The 6,104-nt window shown below is 37.8% G+C and overlaps 1 non-coding gene across 1 annotated transcript; it reads left to right on the top strand.

The window, feature by feature from the left end:
• Nucleotides 1-2,062: 2,062 nt before the first annotated feature.
• LOC113267502 (U6 spliceosomal RNA) lies at nt 2,063-2,165 on the top strand. The gene has a single exon (XR_003320836.2). It is a non-coding gene; the product is annotated as a U6 spliceosomal RNA (small nuclear RNA).
• The last annotated feature ends 3,939 nt before the right edge of the window (nt 2,166-6,104 follow it).

Below are 6,104 nucleotides of genomic sequence, written 5' to 3'. Positions count from 1 at the left end.
TACCGTTCAAGAGCCAGAAATCTAATATCAAAGTGTTGATAGGATTGGTTCCTTGTGGAAGCTCTGCACGGAAAATGCATTCCATGTCTTTTTCCTTGCTGCTGTTGGTTGCCAGCAATCACTGGCATTCCTTGGCTTGTCAGTGCATCACCCCAGCCTCTGCCTCCATTGTAACGGCCTTCCTCCCTGTGTGTGGCCCTCTGTGTCTCGTACCCAGATCTGCTGCGCTTTTCTCTTGTGTAAACACTAGTCAGGGGCACCTGGATAGTGTGGACACTTAAGCATTTGACTCTTGGTTTTGGCTCAGGTCATGATCTCAGCGTCGTGGGATTGAGTCCTGAATCAGCAGGCTCTGCCCCTCCCGCCATGCACGGTTGCACACACACTCTCTCTAATAAATAAATAAATCTTCAAAAAAAGATAAAAACAATACAACACCAGTCATTGGCTTCAGGGCCTACCCCAATCCTCATCTTACGTGGATTACATCACTAAAGACCCTCTTTATAAACAAGGTCACATTCACAGATACCTGGGATGAGGACTTGAACATATCTTTTCGGGGAGACATAATTCAACCCACTTCACTATATAATTCATTATATAATCCAGTGTGTAATAATTTATTTCACTCATTACTAGCAGCATATGGGAAAATTAAAATTGCAAAGCAGTTTTATTTTCATTAATGATCCAAGAGTTCTACGTGCAACTCTCTACCCTATACCAAAATCATTGACTACTCTGAACAAAACAAAAGGAATCCTCTCCTGTAGCACAGGGTGGAGAGACCCTAGGCCAACATCGAATAAAATCTGGAAAAGGGCAGAGAACAGATTCATGAGTCCTAAGAATATTATCGTTGTGTATTAACTTACAGATGAATCAATGTATTAATTTAAGGATGAAAAATGCAGATAAGAATATCCTGTAGTGAGTGAATGTTCATTTTTAGCATTAAGAAATATGGCAGTGCACATAAAAATTAAGCAAAACAAATGAGTTACTCAACACTTTTAGTAGAATTAGGATGGAGTCTTTGAAAAATAGGGTATGAAATGGCTCATCTTCTTTTTGGGTGGGATGTTTTAATATAAAGTCTGGTTTTTCTGAGATTTTGAGATTTAGTAGAATTGCTGGGAGCACAATCCAAGAAAATATAATAAGATCTGTCCTAATCCACACTGAATTCCTATATATAACTAATTTCTCTGTAATTTTTACACAAAATGTTTTTAGAAATTAAAAACTTTCTGTAAAACAGCGTTCTGCAAATTGAACCACATCTGCCCCCAGATCTACACTGTTTGAGATGAAATGCTATATGATGACGCTATCATCATGGGGCGGGGGGGGGGGGGGCACGTGAGATAAGGAGAGGGAAAACCTGTGTTATCCCAGGGGATCTCCCCAATGGCTTTGCTGCTCTGGCCTTGATCCCGTGATCTATCACACACTCCCCACTTTCTCTACCCAGTCCAGGCCCCGTGTCCACGGCAGTGGACCTCACTCTGTGGAACCATTTCTGCAAAATCGTAATCAGCTCTTTGAACCCAGCCTCCTGGTTTTGAAAAGTGCTGCTGGGGAAAAAGACACCACACAACCCTAGAGATGGATGGAGCTCAACAAGTTCAGTTTCCTCCCTCATCTGGAACTTCCAGGTTGACCCGGGAGGTCTGTGAATGATCCTGGCCGGGGTGCTCACTTGCTCAATGCCCATGCAGACTGGAGGAATCCCTTCCTGCAACACAGACCCGCACAAGGATTCATCCCCAGGTTCACAGGATCTCTTCTCTAATTCAGGTGATACTAAATAGTCTGAGGTGTCTTTATAACCTACATTCAGTGATTTCAATATTTATACTCCATTTGGGGGGAGCACTAGTAAAAACTGCAGAGGAACAGAGCTGGCGAATTCTGTCATCAATGTCATACAATAAACTGACAATTCCCTTTACGTGGCTGTGGCAAACTGCATGTTAAAATGGACCTCCTTCGAAAAGCATCGAAGTGCCAAGCTATAGTTTAAAAGTACCTGTTTACTGATGTTTAAAGCTGGCCTGTGCTTGCTTTGGCAGCACATACACTAAAACTGGACTGATACAGAGATTAGCCTGGGCCTGTTCAAGGATGACCCACAAATTTATGAAGCATTGCATATTTTTTAACTGGAATTTAGATTAAAAAAAAGAAAAAATATTTCTTATAAGAGTAAAAGCAGGAGGGAGAGAGGGAGAGAGGGAGAGAGAGAGAAAAAAAGAAAGAAAGAGAGAAGAAAGGAAAGAAAGATGGCTTTAGACTTCCAGTTTGTTTTAGGGCCTTACTGTTGTTTGTCTTTATAAACAGTGACATGTGCAAGAGAGTAAATGCCACAGAGCTGTTTAAACACACTCTCTGGGCTCCTTTACCTTTCTGATGGGCAACAGGGAAAATTACTTTCTATTGCTAGCAGTTGAGATTTCACGGTTGCCCCCCCATAAACCATTAATAATTTTTTTTGTTAGATCGCATAATTTATAGTATCAGTTGTGAATGCATAATGTAATACTGTATACTGAAGGGTAGTCTTTCTTCAAATAGGTTACTGAAAATGAAATAAATACCTAGATTAAATTTCCATACTAGGGAGAGAGAAATGAAATAATTTGCTGAGTTGCAAAAATACGTAATAGACATTGTGGAGGTAATCTAACTTCTAAAAAATTACCTCATTGTTCTAGTCACGTCAGATGGTTTCATTCTGAAAGCAATCCCTAAGAAAAATGTCGCGATAATTGTTAAACAAAAGTATTTTTCAAGAAAATGAGTTGAAAATAATCTCTCTCTAAATATTAATAAAATGAGGACAAATTAGCTTATAACTTACAGAGTAATACAAAAAAGTGACTATTTTCGCGTCGGCTCCTGTGAAAGAAGGGGCCACAGAATCTTTAAAGACCAATTAACAGTTGGAAAAATTTTGCTTATCTTTATATTTAACCCTAACCTTTATTCTAAGAAAAAAATTACCAGAGGATTACTTCTATTTCTAGAAATTTGTTGGTATTTCTAGAGATCTGCAGATTTTCTGTGGTTGTAAGAAATACAATTCATGCTTCTTATTGAGAGGCATCTACTAAAATGACTACCTGTTTTTTTCAAACAACCATCTGCTCCTTTCTTGTGCCTACTATAAATCAATAACATTATATAGTGTTTTTCTTTTGCTATGATTATATTTTTCATGGATCGAAACCCCTTGCTTTACTAAGCTGTTGTCTTCCCAAGAAACTATCAAACTTCAGCTGTGGGATTGGTACTAGACCCCCTGGGAATCCCAAATAGAATTTTAATTTTCTCTGGGCATTGGGCACCATTTGTTGTTTATTCCTCCAAACTGGTTTTATTTTAATTACAGTAACAGGATTATGTTCATCACGACATGTGTTATCTTCTTTAGTGGAACCTTACTTTTTCCCCTTTAGAAAGGAAGGAAGACCGGAGTAAAGGAAAGACATGAGAAGATTAATTCAAGGATAGAGAGTGGTGAAATTCAAGGTTGGGTTAATGACTTTGATGCTTTTAAAATAAGGACACATCAAACACGTAGGGGAATCTGATTTGTAAAAGTAACAAGTTTTGATGATATATATAAATGAACTCCATAAAATTTTTCTTTTTAGAGCCACTTACGATCTTTTGAGGCTGTTTTCGATACACATATATTTCTACTTGTACTTTCCACACAATAAATGTTTTAATACCTGTTTGGTTAGGAGATGCTCTTAAACATACAGAACAATTTTGCCTAGATTGTTTATTTAATGTGACTTGTAAAAACTGTAAATCATAAATTATTTGGTGGCTTAACATTTTCCCCTTTTCTGAAGTACTAGTAAATAACACTAACATCATAATAATAATTAATGCCCTTTAAGATGGAACTCTAGGGGAAAAAATTAAATGCTGAATTTATCTAACTTTTTCACTCTCTTCCTAAACGTCAGGTTGATTTACAAAAGCTTAGTAATTTTGCTGATGTCTGTCCATGTCTATAAATTCACTCCATTTCTAAATTTAGAGATTCTTTGCTAGCATGATTAAAATATTTCCTAATTTGTTCTCCTCATCTTCTTTGGGTTGTGCACAAAATAAAAGGGCTACAAACTCAAGCCAGAGAACTCATACGGAACCTTGATAAGCTTCGTAATGCTAATGTTGTTTTGATAGAGAAAACCACAAGTAATGCAAACAGCAACCTCCACTCCCCAGTACAGGTGTGTAATAAGCGCATATAATTAAGCCAAAGATACATAATGGTTTGTTGTTGGATACGCATTTACAACAGCTGACTACGCTCTTAATGTGTGGTTCATGAGTTAGGTAATTTTCTTATGTCTCCTCTTCTTGAACAGAATATTCCTCATGGACTCATATACAAAATGAGTCTGTGCCTTTTATACAGTAGATTCCCACTGCTGCCTGTAATTTAGCGTCTTTGCCATATCAGCATTACCTAAAGATGATTAAAAAGAGCATGTAAATTCACAAACAAGTCATTTTATTCTTCAACTTAAATAATTTAGAAATGCCCCCCAAAAGGAAAGTTATCAAAATGTAAGCCTTTCGACATGGTTTCCATCTTAGTGAAATATATCAAGCGTGCGTTTAATCACTGTTATGCATAAAATATGGTTTATGGCTCTGCTCTATATATCACATAAACTTCTTTGTATATTATGAATCTGAGTCCTTTAAAGGGCATAACGCAAATATGAAACACTAGTAAGGGTTTTTAAAAATCAGTACAGATACAAGCCACAGTGCATAAACTACTTGCAGTTACTTTTAATTCTATACTGCCATTGAGGTTTTTTGTAATGCAAAACACGTCCACATATATATGCATATAGTCCTGGGGTTTTGAATCGGGGAGACTAAAAATAAGAATGATGATCCTATACTAATAGTGCGTGAATTTCTTAATTTTAAACACTTTTAATCCTTTTTTTCCTTTCCACTAGGATCCCATAAAACATGATACTGTAAAGAAACGTTATCCAGGCACCACCAAGGTGAGGCTTACTGCTTCGTACCGGAAATGGTCAAAAGAGTCTATCTACCGAGATTGACCATGTGGAAGAAAATAGATAATGTAAATTTGTTTTTTATTTTAAAAAAGGTGATATCTTACACATATACTGAACTATAGTGTGTGGTAAAAATGGTCAGGATAATATCGGAGCTCAATAGCATTTCCCCATAAATTACTGTGTAGGTTCCATTAATCATTGTATTCAAGTGCTATGCATCACCTGCTTAATTCAGTTGGTTCTGATTTGCACACATTTCAAAGAATGAAAAAAAAAACCAGAAAAGTTTTACTTTCCACATTAGCTATACAGCTCATCCTCTTCCAGTCGAATCTCAGGACAGGAAGTAAATAATCAACCTGATTCCTTTGGTTGACTTTTAAAGCCCTGCTTGCAATTAATTTTAGCCAAAAACTTTAATTTAATTGAGTCTTATGCATGAACTATAAGGAATGGAATTCAGTCCCAACTTAGAGTTATTCTCTTGTTATTTTGGTTCCTCACAAAATAAGCTAGTCATTTCCCCCTCTTCTTATGTGTATGTGTGACTGTGTCCTGAGTGTGACTGCTTATGTGTATGCGTGTGTGTGTGTGTGTGTGTGTGTGTGTGTGTAGGGGGCATTATGTCCTCATCCTATATATGTGGTTAATATAAGAAGCATGGGGGTGCCTGGGTGACTCAGTAGTTAAGCATCTGCCTTCGGCTCAGGGCGTGATCCCAGGGTCCTGGGATCGAGTCCCACATCAGGCTCCCTGCTCCGCTGGGAGCCTGCCTCTTCCTCTCCCACTCCCCCTGCTTGTGTTCCCTCTCTTGCTGGCTGTCTCTCTCCCTGTCAAATAAATAAATAAAACCTTTAAAAAACATATATATAAGAAGCATGGAGCATTAAGTTTCTTTTTCAAAAACAGAAATCACCAAAAGGGAGCTCCCATACCTTTCCATCACCATGGAAAAACCTGCCTCTGTTTCTAGCCTCTCTCTTCCTCTCACTTCCAAACACCATTGAGTTCAGATGTGCTCTGGTTCCCCTT

Source organism: Ursus arctos, unplaced genomic scaffold (genome assembly GCF_023065955.2).
Source record: "Ursus arctos isolate Adak ecotype North America unplaced genomic scaffold, UrsArc2.0 scaffold_3, whole genome shotgun sequence".
In the NCBI taxonomy this organism is placed as follows: Eukaryota; Metazoa; Chordata; class Mammalia; order Carnivora; family Ursidae; genus Ursus; species Ursus arctos.
The sequence above is the reverse complement of the archived record's forward strand: the minus strand, read 5'-3'. Positions and strand labels throughout refer to the sequence as shown.